General features: G+C 40.5%; 1 protein-coding gene across 4 annotated transcripts in view; it reads left to right on the top strand.

The window, feature by feature from the left end:
- Positions 1-6,285, top strand: part of ANO4 (anoctamin 4) — a 607,193-nt gene extending 600,908 nt beyond the window's left edge. For 3 of the 4 annotated variants that reach the window (XM_006871106.1, XM_006871104.1, XM_006871105.1), the window contains one exon: positions 5,512-6,285. The gene's annotated coding sequence lies outside the window, so the exon portion shown is untranslated. The remainder of the gene's footprint in view (positions 1-5,511) is intronic. The other variant, XM_006871107.1, reaches the window with a different exon arrangement.
- Positions 6,286-13,734: the final 7,449 nt, after the last annotated feature.

The raw sequence follows: 13,734 nt of genomic DNA, 5'->3' as shown, positions 1-13,734 counted from the left end.
AAATTCAAGCCTCCACTTGCAATATTGAAGGATTCAATGGGCAAAATATTGAATGATGCAGAAAGCATCAAAAGAAGATGGAAGGAATACACAGTCTCTGTACCAAAAAGAAATGGTCAATGTTAACCCTTTCTTGACAAGAGCCAATGGTACTGAAGGAAGAAGTCCAAGGTATACTGAAGGCATTGACAAAGAACAAGCTCTGAGAATTGATGGAATACAAATAGAATTCTTTCAACAAACTGATGCAGCACTGGAGGCACTCATCTGTGCCAGGAAATTTGAAAGACAGCTACCTGGCCAGTTGATTAGAAGAGATCCATATTTGTGCCCATTTGAAAGAGAGGTGACCCAATGGGATGCCAAAATTATCAGACAATATAATTAATGTCACATGCAAGTAAAACTTATCTAAACAATTTTTAAAATGACTTCAACAGTACATTGACAAGGAAATGTCAGTGGTTCAACCCAGATTCAGGCGAGGCTATGGAAAAAGAGACATCATTGTTGTCGTCAGATGAATCTTGACTAAAAGCAGAGAATGCCAGAAGATATTTACCTGTGCTATATTTACTGTGCAAAGGCTTTTGACTGTGTGGATCATGACAAGCTATGGACAACATTGTGAAGAATGGGTATTCCAGAACAAAACTGTGCTCATGAGGAATCTGTACATAGACTAAAAGGCAGTTGTTTAAACAGAATAAGGGAACACTGAATGGTTTAAAATCAGGAAAGATATGTGCCAGGGTTGTAGTCTTTCAACATATTATTCAATCTGTATGCTGAGCAAATAATTTTAAAAGGTAGATTATATAAAGGAGAACATGACATCAGGATTGGAGAAGATTTATTAGTAAACTGCAATATGCAGATAATAAAAGCATGCTTGCTAAAAGCAAAAAGGACTTTAAATACTAACTGATGAATCTCAAAAACTACAGCTTTCAGTATGTGTTGTACCTCAATGTAAAGGAAACAAAAATCTTCACCACTGGATTTTTATAAATAACATCAAGATCAATGACGAAAAGATTGAAATAGTAAAAGACTTCATTTTTCTTGGATCCATCATCAACATTCGTGGAAGCAGTGTTTAAGAAATCGAATGATGTATTGCACTAGGCAAATCTGCTGCACAAGACCTCTTTGAAGTGTTCAAGAGAAAAGATGTCACTTTGAGGACTAAGGTGAGCCTGACCTAAGTCATGGTATTTTCAATAGCCTCATAGGTGTGTGACAGTTGAACAGTAAATAAGAAAGACTGTAGAAGAATTGATGCATTTGGGTTAAGGTGTTGGAGAGTAATATTAAGAAAGCCATGGCATATGTGAAGAACAAACAAATCTGTGTTGGAAGAAGTGCCACCAGAATGCTCCTTGGAAGCCAGGATGGTGAGACTTCATCTCTCGTTGTTGTTGTTTTTTCAGTGCCATCAAGTCAGTTTGACTCCTAGTGACCCTGTATAGGGTTTCCGAGGAGTAGCTGGTGAGTTGGAACTGTTGACCTTGTGGTTCGCAGTCCAGTACTGATCCTACAGCGCCACACCAGGAGTCCTCATCTCTCATACTTCAGACATATTATCAGGAGCAACTAGTCCTTGGAGAAAGACATCATTTTAGGTAAAGTGGAGGGCTGGCAAAGAAGAGAAGACTCCCATCAAGATGAAATGGCACAGTGGCAGCAGCAGTGGGCTCAGGCATAATGAGTGTGAGGATGGTGCAGGACTAGGTTTCCTTCTGGTGTGCACATGGTCACTATGAGTCAGAGACAACTTGAAGGCACCTAAGAACAACATACATGTGTCTATACATACATATGTAGATAATTTGTTGCTGTTAAGTGCCATCAAGTCAGTTTTGACCCATAGAGACCCTGTATAGGGTTTCCAAGGAGTGCCTGGTGAATATGAACTGCAGACCTTGCGGTTCAAACCAACCTTGAGGTCCAGCACATTATCCTGTAGCACCACACCAGGACTGAGGCCACATGCCCAAAGAAACGCCCCCTTATAACTGATTGACAGATCAGATCACATCATGGACAATGGCTAATTACATCACTACAAAACTGCTGAACTACTAAGAATCATGGCCCAGCCAAGCTGACACACAGCCTTAACCATCACATTGATAAACTGATTTGTGTTGTTCACTTATGGTTTTAAAATAGACTTTGCCAACATAATTGTAATTATCTTTGATGCAGGATTTATGGTTTGTAGTTTTATTCTTCAGATAACCTAACACAAGGCTAGGCACATGGTCCCCATTAAATGCATGTTTAAGTAGTAAGGAATGTAAGGCTCAACACACTGTAAGAAAGCACCGTCATGTTCCCTCACACCCATCAGAAAGTTCTTCTGTAGCTGTTTCTTTGGCAAGTCAGTCAGCAGCTGTGTGACTTTGGACAAGTTACTTAACTTCTGTGGGCCTCAGGTTCCTCAGTAATGAGATGATTAGCTGTGTTATCTTTCAGATGCTCTGTAAATCGAATACAGCACTTCTTTTGCCTAAATTGCCCTTCCGGTCTCTCATGTTTACTTGATCAAGAACTAACTTTGAAAACATTTTACAAAATTTGACCTCCAAAAGAAAATTGAGGTATGCAAAAATAAAATGTGCTTTTACACTTTTTGTGGGGGCTAGATAGGTTATAGCAGGCACCTGCCCAGATGTTCGCTGTTAAATATTTTAAATTATATCAACTAGATGCACCTGATGAATCCAGGAGGTTATTCTGAGTTGGATCTGAGGGTGTACTTAGAGGAAATATTCTAGACCCCAGGCCCACAGGGATAAAAGTGATATATGATTGTTGAGCACTGGCCATGCTCTCAATTCTAAATTGCTTCATGTGACACAAGAAATGTTTTAATACTTTAGTAATGTTGCCATTTTCAGGAACATTTGCTCACAAACTATGTGTCTTTGGATAATTCACCTAACTTTTCTGAGCCTATCTATATGGCAGAGTTATTATGCATCTCAACTAAGTCAATTTAGCAGGTGAGACCTATGCTAAATAAGGGGGGGGTTGTTGTGTGTTTTTTAACTTTTTATTGTGAATTGAGTGAAGGTTTACAGACAAGATCATCAGTTTTACACTCAACAAATCATAGGCTTGTTTCATTTCAATGATTCCAACCCCCTCCATGCAACAAGAGTCATCCTGCTTCCTCCCTGTGGTTCGTTCCTATTTCCATTCCACCCACTCTCCCATCCCTTCTCAACTTTGTCCGGAGGAAAAGATTGCTCTTTTGATTTGGGATGGTTGACCATTCCATCATGAACATGCCTTATTAGTGTTGTTGTTCCCCTATATACTCATCTACTGCTTGGCTGAAAACGGGCCATGAGGGTGAGTTCCTTTCCAGACCTGAAGGGTCATGGAGGACTCTAGTCTCAGGTTCTTCCAGTCTCTTTCTGACCAGTAAATCTGGTTGGTTTAAAAAATTTTTTTTTTAATTTTGAGTTTTATTCCACATTTTATCCCACTCTAGATGATCCCTTTCAGATCAGTTGGTAATGGTAACCAGATACCATCTAGTTCTTGTGGTCTCAGAGTTGTAGAGACTGATGTTCACATATTCCATTAGTCCAGTGGACTAATTGATTCCAAGCCTCTTCAATTCTTATCACTCTCCTGTCTTCTGCACATGAGTGACCAGTATCTGTACATTAGATGGCCGCTCATGAGCTTTCAAGATCCCAGATGCTACTCACCAAAGTAGGATGGAGAACATTGTCTTTGTGGACTATATTATGCCAATTGACTATGGTGTCCCTTGAGGTTATGGTCGTGAGACCCCAGACCCAGCAACCCATTGCCTTAAGGTGTTTGATAATATTTAAGATATTTTCATCATTTTGCCCACTATATGCTCCACCATGTTCATAGTTGTGTTTTCAGGAAAGGTAAATACCCATGTACAAATATCGTCTCTCAAACTCATAAATCTGTTGTTGTCGTTCAGTACCATTAATTCGATGATTCCAAACCATAGCGACCCTGTGTAGGGTTTCTGAGGAGCAGCTGGTGAGCTTGAACTGCCAACCTAGCAGTTCAAATGGCTTTGCAGTCTGGCACATTAACCCACAGCACCACACCAAGACTCCTATAGATTTGTAGGATATATATATATATACTGGTATTGTTAAATACTGTTGAGTTGATTCTGTATAGGGTTTCTAAGGAGCATCTGGTGAGCTTGAACCACCAACCTTGCAGTTCAAGTGACTTTGCAGTCCAGCGCATTAACCCACAATACCACACCAGGACTCTCTCTATGTATTTATCCCCCTCTTCCCACAAACACTATGCTTTCAAGACAGTGGCCTTACCCATTCAGCCTGTGTCTCAGTCCATGTATCCATCACAGAACACTGTTGTTCCAAGGTTGTATCTATATCACTATTTACCTCTGTCCCCTATAGCCCATGCGCACCTCACTATATCTTCATCTATCTTCATCACTCTTCTGCCACCCTCCCTCTTCTTGCATATTGCCTTCTTCCTTATGTATTGCCCTCCCCCGACTGCCCTCCCCATAATCCGACTTAACATAGGTCTACCCTCTAGGCAGTGAATTACTCTCCCTTCTGTCCCTCCCAGGTAACCATCAAAGAATGTTTCTTTTAGTTTGAAAACCTCTTCTTAAGTTTATACAATAATGGTCTCATACAAAATTTGTCTTTTTGTGATTGACTAATTTCACTCGGCATAATGTTCTCCAAATTCATCCAGATTATAAGGCTAAACAATAAGGTTTTATAGACCATTATAATGAATGTGAATTATTGTTAAGCACTGAAGCATTATATTGTAGTCAACATATTCTAGACCCGGCTTTCTCATTCTCTGTCCGTTCAGTGACATTCACTTGGAGCTTCAGTTTCACAATTACAAAAACAAAGCAGCTACACTAAGCAGTACCTTCAGAGCCCGCCTTGCTTTAACCTTCCTGGATGCTTTGATTTGTTTTTAGCCCACTCACCCACCCTCACCTCTTCTTTTCTGGCTTTCATCAGCCACACGAGGAGAAAGGATGACTATAGAGACCACTTCAGTTGGGTGGGAAGCAGATTTTTAGTGAAAATTATTTCTAGGCAATCTCTCAGCCAAAGACCCCACACTTCTGGGCTGTATTGGGCTGCAGGATTGGTGATTGATTGGGAATTTATTCTGGCCTCACTCACCCTTATGGGCTACTTTCTTCCCAAAGAGGCCATTTCTAACTTTTGCTTGAAAGCGTAGTGTTTGTCTGTCTGTCTGTCTCTATTCCCCCAACAGTTGTCAGGATGTCACGTTGCTTCAGACTGCGTTTCTGACTCAGTTTGTTCATCTGTAAAGCAGGCATAATAATGTTTATACCGAACCTGACTCACTTTGGGGGTCACATATTCTTTGAATGCCTTTGATGCATGGTAAGTACCAACCGTTGCACATCCTGTTATTCAGCCACTGTTTGTACATAGGATTTTGATGCCTTTCTTTTTCTTTTTTCAGGTAATAGTTCATTTCCAGGCCAAGGACCTGAATTTTGTTTACTTCTCCCAGCTGTGCAAAAGCACATTCAAGTGAATGAGTACAGATGCAACCGCAGTGCATGTTGCAGACACCGGCAGCAGCGGCGGGCCAGCACCCTGGAGAGGACTGCCCAGGAGTCGCACTGCAGTCCAGCACACAATTGCTATCTATCCATAGACCATTCTTGACCAAGCAAGCATGCACATCATGGGCAGTTCCATACTCAAATTTTTAAAACCAAGGGGAACTTGTATACTGGGCCTGTTTTTCAGCCTGTTTGCTACCTTTTTTGCATTCGATCCCATGTGAATTTTAGAGACACTGGGCTAAAAAGTGTATTCAGACATTGGGACACACATTTCTAGAATGTCACCATACAGTCCTAATTCCATGTCACCAAATGACACAAACAAGACCCTGTTTACAAATTTTTTTTCTTTTTTCTTTTTTTTTAAATTTCAGATCTTTCTGAGGAGATTATTGTATATGATGTATCTATAGCTATGTGTATGGCCATAGATGTATTTCTGTGTGTACATATGTATAGTCATGTAATCCTACATATGTACAGGCAAATACAGAGATATATAAAGTACATAGAGATTCCTTACTTGTAAATAGCCAAAAGGTACTGACATGAATGATGGATTTTCACATCTAACTAATCATCAACATGAAGCCATGTTTAATGCTTGCATAATGTGATGCAATAAAATTTCAAATAAATTTATGCATATGGAATATTTTCAGCTGGGTCTTCTGAAATTCTGTTGTGTTTTCTTCACAAAGAATCATGGCAAAATCGGATCTTTCATGTGAGTTCCATCACACCCACAACATTCCTAAAAAATCATTTGATCCTGTAGGAAGTCTGAACTTTTCTTTCTAATCCATCACTTCCACCATCCTTCCATTCTACCGTCTCAGGGTGCCAGACTAATTAAGTGGAAATCATTTAAAAGAGCTTGGATTATTCATTAATGCAATTGTTCTGGAAACAATGAAATATAACTAATGTACTTACAAAGCTTTTGATTACTCTATCTATGTGTTATTAGTTGCCATCACATCAGCCTGTGATTCACGACAAACCCATTCGTAATGGCATCGGACTGTTCATTGGCTAGGTCTCAGAAGTACATCCTTAGGCCTTACCCTCTAGTCTGTCTTAGTCTGAAAGTTCTGCTGAAGCCTGTTCGGCATCAGGAACACACAAGCCCCCACAGATAAAGTGGTAGCTACACTTCAGGTGCATTGCTTAGGAAGTGAACCTAGTTCTCCTACACGGAAGGCAAGAGTTCTACATTAAACCACCACTACCTTCCCTAGTAGTGTAGGTTCTGTGCCATCAAGTCGATTCCAACACATAGCAGAAGAGAACTGTCCATATGCCTTCTGGGGGTGCTGGTAGCTGTCAATTCCAACTCATAGCTATCCTGTACAGGGTTTCTGAGGCTGTAAATCTTTATGGGACCAGAAAGCCTCATCTTTCTCCTGTGATGTTTCTAGTATGTTCTAGTCTAGGAGAAGTGCTGTCTGTTGAAAAAAAAAAAAAAGCATATGTGTAGTGAGTGGGGATGGGGGTGGGGAGTGGGAGGCGTTTCTAAGCAAAGCTGGTGGTAATTACGCTTGTTCCAGTGATGCAGAGCCTGGTTTTGAACTGAGTTATCACCATAATGATTTCAATTAGGGGAGGTAAGAATGTTGGGATTTTCATGCCCAGCAAACACTATTTCACCTTCGCTGTAGGTTCACTTGAGCTGATTCCCAAAGACCCAGTGTTCCTTTAGATAGGAAAAATTCAATGGCTTTGGGCAGGCCAGAATTTCAACTCTTTCTAGCACTCCCCCTAACCTGACATTCCAGGAACTGAAATACTAACACTCCTGTTGTTGTTGTTAGGTGCCATCAAGTCGGTTCTGACCCATAGTGATCCTGTATGGGGTTTCCGAGGCTGTAAATCTTTACAGGAGCAGAAAGCCTCATCTTTCTCCTGTGGAACTGCTGACCGTGAAGTTAGCAACCCAACTCATAACCACAACGCTACCAGAACTTCTTACTAACACTCCTAGGACCTAAATAATTACGGAGATGCCCTTTATAAGAACTGAAAGTAAGAAGCCATTGTCAGAATTCTCGTTTTCAATCATTGGGCAAGGTGTCTGTGAAATTTGTTTCACCAACCCCAGTGAGAGGAACTTCCAAAGAAAATCTCAAGAGACAAAATTCAAAGAGAAACTTCAAAAAGATGACTTGCCCTGCTGGATCAGTATTGTAACTTTTGTTTGTCCTTACAGCCATAGCCCAATCAATCCTGAGGTTTGACACCTGATTTGTTCTCCTTCTCCTTGGGGAAAGGGGCATGGTGGGGCCAGGCAAAGGAATCCTGAAGTTCTTCCTGTTTGGAGCATGCCTTGGATTCAGAACTAAATACAGGTTATGTTAAGTCATGATGAAACAGCAGACAAGCCACCAGTCTGGATAAATAAGTAAATACCTATCAAGTACCACTTTCTGTCTAATCTGAGCATAAACTGAATCTAAGAAAATTCCATGACCGCACATTTTGTCTCCTTGTGGAGTTCAGTCTTTGCTACTCCAGTGTCTTTGGTAATCAATTCCTGATCTGTTTCTCTCATGCAATTATCTTCCTGCTTTTCCTACCTTATTTCCTTCTTGTCTTCCCTCCCCTCTCTTTCTTCCTTTCTTCTTTCTTTGCTTCCTTTATTACCAGAACAGTGAATGAACTTACACACTTTCTGTGTTTTGGGTACAAGGGGTATGTTATGAGTATCTTAAGGTGTTTTTAGGGTTATGGGGTGAAAAAAACAAAACAGGTTATAGAAGGAAATTTCTGAGGGCCATTGTAAGACATCAGATGTTTATTAGATGGATGCATGATGGGGGGAAAAATAAATAAGATGGCCAGAAAAAAGCAGGCATTTGTTTCTGATGAAGTTTGTTTTCCTGAATTGGTGGTAAAATTTTTTCAATATCAGGCATAATAAGTACTTCATAATTTGAAGATGGGCTAATCTATCTAATTGTTATTGCTACGCGCTTTCAAGTTGGTTCCAACTTATAGTGACCCTGTATAGGATTTACGAGGAGAAGATGGTAGATTTGAACTGCTGACTTTTCGGGTAGCAGTCCAGTGCTTATCCTACAGTGCCACACCAGGACTCCACATAGGAGCCTTCATAAGACTAAAACATTAGAAACGTTCTACTTCTTCATCAAAACCTTGGTGGTCTGGGTGCCTCAGGGAAGTAGTGATTTAGCCAAATATTGTAGCTGATCTTTTAAATGAAAGCATTCCCACAGATGAACTGTACATGTTCTAAGCTTCTTAGGCAAAGGAAATTGAAACCCATTAATCTTTTAACAGTTCAGTGTCATCTCTGTATGTGTTATTCTAATATACAACAGAAGCAAATTAAAACATCCATAGCAACAATGCCTGCCAGGTATTGATGTTCCAAAACCTTGAATGATTGTCATGAAGATGCTAGTAGAAGTTTCATATCTGCATTCTGGCTTTCAAAGCTGACCACCCACTTACACACTCTTCTGTGGCCTCAGTCACAACCTCACATCACCCATCTCACCATCCTTCCTAGTGGCATCACCCACATGAATCTCCCTTCTGCCCAAAGCTTTGCTTGTACGTTTGCTCCATGCACCACATTCCCTGATAGGTTTCCTCTCTCCTGTGCCTATTCAGATGAACTCTTAACTTGGAACACAGCTCAAACCCCAATGTTTCAGCATAGATATCTCCCAACAGGCCATTTCCTTTGTTTACCTGCTCCATAGCTTACCCAGAAGTCTGCTGTTGCACACTCTGTCCTACTCACTGAGACTCTTTTCTCTCTGTGTTACTCTTCAGTGAGTGCATGCATACCTGCCGGATTTTAACAGATAGCTTTTAAGTACAGAGATCAAGAGCCACACCTTTCCTTTCCCTAACACTTCACAGTGGGACTCCTTCAACCAGGTTTTCAGCCCTTCATAAAATACATGAGTCTAAAGAGTGCACCCTCTTAATGCTAACTTTTCTTTTTTTTCAAACCAAAGTTCTCATATTTATTAGCCAACGTCTTACAATGCGGAAGCATAAAAATAAAGGAAGAAACCAGAAGTTTTGCAAAACATGTTCAATTGATCAAATCTTGGCAAAATTCAACTTGATATGGTAGAGTGCTAGGACCTGGGTATAGTATGTTCTGTGTCATCACATGTGCGACTCCTTAGAGACCCAGCTTGCTTCTTCTCCAGTGTCTTCTCTTGGAGTTGTATCTGATTTAATTACCAGTTTTCATCCGAATCCATTGGGGGATGGAACGATTCAGCTTTTGTTTCATGGCCAAGAATTACTTGATCCTGAAAGTCTTATGAGAAGACTTAGTGAAGATGGAACATAGCAGCGGTCACATGATGGCGAAGAAAGGAAGAGCTCTTAACACTAACTTTTACTTAGAGCTTATGACTGCCATTCACCCTCCTATAAATACATTTCAGCATGAAAGAAACAAATGCAAGACCTCAATTTCACATAATCCTCTAGAGATGAAACTGAGTTACAGTAACTCAGATCACATGTGCAAGTGCTATTTAATATTTTCCCATCAGGCCAATTGAATACTTTCCCAAGCTTTTCCTTTGACAACCAGGAGTTAGACACTGATAATAATATCTTCAACAAAAAATTGAGTGGTTCTAAGTACAAGTGTTCAACCATTTCAAGAGGTAGCATATGATCAAGAGCCAATGATTCTGAAGGAGGAAGTCCAAAGTGCATTCAAGGGATTGGCAGAGAACAAGGCACCAGAAATTGATGGAATAAAAATTGAAATCTTCCAGGAAAGTGAGGCGGCACAGGAGGCACTCACTCATCTCTGCCAAGAAATTTGGAAGACAACTATCTGGCCGATTGATTGGAAGAGATCCATATTTGTGCCCATTCCAAATAGAGGTGACCCAATGGAATGCGGAAATCATTGGATAATTTCTTTGATATCTCATGCAAGTAAAGTTTTGCTAAAGGTAATACAGAAATGGCTACAATCATACATTGACAGAGAACTTCCAGAGGTTCAAGCTGGATTCACAAGAGGTCGTGGAACAAGGGATATCATTGCTGATATCTGATGGATCTTGGCTGAAAGCAGAGACTATCAAAAAGATGTTTACCTGTACTTTATTGACTATGCAAAGGCTTTTGATTGTGTGGATCATGACAAGCTATGGACAACATTGTGAAGTATGAGTAGTCTGGAACACTTAATTGTGCTCATGAGGAATCTGTACATGGACCAAGAAGCTGTTGTTCAAACAGAACATGGGAACACTGAATGGTTTAAAATTTAAAAAGGTATGCAACAAGGTTGTATTCTTTCACCATACTTATTCAAACTGTATGCTGAGCAAACAATCCAAGAAGCTGGGTTATATCAAGAAAAACATGGCATCAGGATTGGAGGAAGACTCATTAACAACCTGTGATATGCCGATGATACAACCTTGCTTGCTGAAAGTGAAGAGGACTTAAAACATTTAATGATGAAGATCAAAGAGCACAGCCTTCAGTATGGATTACATCTCAATGTCAAGAAAACAAAAATCCTCACCACTGGACCAATAAACAACATTCTTATCAATGGAGACAAGATTGAAGTTGTCAAGGACTTCATTCTTCTTGGATCAACTATCAACACACGAAAGCAGCAGTCAAGAGATCAAACAACGTATTGCATTAGGCAAATCTGCTGCACAAGACCTTTTTAAAGTGTTGAAGAGCAAAGATGTCAACCTGAGGACTAAGATGCACCTGACCCAAGTCATTGTGTTTTCAATAACCTGATACGCATGCAAAAGCTGGACAGTGAATAAGGAAGGCCATAGGAGAATTGATGCTTTTGAGTTATGGTGTTGGAGGAGAATATTGAAAGTGCCATGGGCTGCCAAAAGAACCAATAAATCCATTTTGGAAGAAGTGCAGCCAGATTGATCCTTAGAGGCCAAGATGACCAAACTTTGTCTCTCATACTTTGGACATATTGTTAGGAGGGACCAGTCGCTGGAGAAGGATATCATGTTTGGTAAGGTTGAGGGTCAGAGAAAAAGAGGAAGACCCCCAATGAGCTGTATTGGCCAAGTGGCAGCATCGATGGACTCAAGTGTGGCAACAGTCATGAGGTTGGCCCAGGATCGGGCAATGTTTCATTCTGCTGTGCGTAAGGTCCTTATGAGTTGGTACCAACTCGATGGCACCTAACAACAAAAACAAGGTGGAGTGTCAGAGAAACAGAGGAAGACCCCCAGAGAGATGGATTGGCCAAAAGGCAGCATCAATGATCTCAAGCGTGGCAACAGTAGTGAGGTTGGCCCAGGATTGCGCAGTGTTTTGTTCTGTGGTGCATAAGGTCGCTATGGGTCAGTACCGACTCAATGGCACCTAGCAACAACAAAGTACAAGTGATTCTGAAATATTAAATTTATTTCCATTTGTGGCACTGTGGGCTAATACATTGGACTGCAGAAATCCTATGCAGAGCTGCTATGGGTCCAAACTAACTTGATGGCACTTAACAACAACAGTCTTCTGGTTGAGGGGAAGGGAATAAATACTAAAGCTGTTATTAGTGGGAATCTGCACAGTTACCCACAACTTGCAAAAACGTTTAATCCACGAGGAGGTAATCTTTAACTTCCATGAAATCAGACCCTGCTAATTAGGAAGGTGGAATCACATAGGGGGACTAAGTTCCAGAATGCAAAGTAAATACTGTGAACAAAATAGGGGAAAGGTTCAAACCATTTCATAGGAATTATCTATATTCAGTCATCACAACAGAATGTCTGCTCAGGCTACATTTCAGCCCCATATACATCCGTGGTCCCAACCCCCATAAAGTCTATGAAAACTTGAGATATTAAAAAAATTAAAGTTGTTCTATTCTATCTGACTCCTGGTGTGGTGCTGTATATCAATACTGGGCTACGAACCACAAGGTCAGCAGTTCAAACCCACCAGCTTCTCCTCAGAAACCCTATACAGGGTTGCTATGAGTCAGAACTGACTTGATGGCACTTAACAACAACAACAACATTATATCTAGAAGTAGTTAATGTTTTTTTTATGCATAGAAAAGTACACTATATACTAAGACAAACATTTGACTGACGTTAGCTATGAATTGGGTCTAACTGTTCTGATGTATAGACAAATGCAACTTAAAAGGAGACTTAGGAATGGAACTCATTGGTAATCCAAGGACTGTGTGTATATAATGTGGTGTTCACAATATCCAAATCACATAACAACCTGTTTCACAGAACGTATTATGGCCGTTAAGCAACACATTACTATATAGAGTTTATCTGCTCATTACAAACCCAGCTAATTATCACTATCCTCTAGTTCAGTAGTTCTCAACCACCAAGCATGCATCAGAATCACCTGAGCCCTAGCACCAACATTTCTGATTCAGTGACTCTAGGTCTGTAGTGAGCCCCCCAAATTATCAATTTTATCAAGTATCCAGGTGGTGTTAATAACATTGGTCAGGAAGCACATTTTGTAAATCACTGACATAGAAACCTCAGCTATAAGGAGATATTTCAGTAAAGACCTGAGGAGGTAACACAGTGAGCCATGTGCATGGGTGTTCTAAGCAGAGGGTGTGGTGCTGTAGGCTAAGCACTGGATGCTGATCACAAAGTCAGTGGTTCAAATCCACTAGCCACTACTTGTAAATCCTCTACAGGGCGGCAATGAGTCATAACTGACTCAACAGCACTTAACAACATCCACGAGCAGAGGGAATTACCAGTGCAATGGTCTTGAAGTGGGAATATGCTTTGATGGGTTCAAGGAATAGTGAGGCTGGAATATTTGGAACGGAGCACTAGGAAATTCAATCAGGTAGTCAAGAAGCAGAAAGGGGTGGTGTACAGATGACATACATTCTTTAAGCAGGCAGATTCTTCAGTTCCCCCAGCTTTAGAAATGCTGAGTGTGTTCTTCCTTTTTGGTTTTCTGATTCCAGATCTTTGCACATTTTGTTGTAATATTTAGCTTTATCTTCTCGAACAAATCTTTGAAATTTTCTGTTCAGCTCTTGGACCTCCTCATTTCTTCCATTTGCTTTATTATCTCAGTCCCGGAGAGCAAGTTTCAGTGTCTCTTCTGACATCCAT

The sequence above is a fragment of the Chrysochloris asiatica genome, unplaced genomic scaffold (assembly GCF_000296735.1).
Source record: "Chrysochloris asiatica unplaced genomic scaffold, ChrAsi1.0 scaffold00160, whole genome shotgun sequence".
Lineage (NCBI taxonomy): Eukaryota > Metazoa > Chordata > Mammalia > Afrosoricida > Chrysochloridae > Chrysochloris > Chrysochloris asiatica.
The sequence above is the reverse complement of the archived record's forward strand: the minus strand, read 5'-3'. Positions and strand labels throughout refer to the sequence as shown.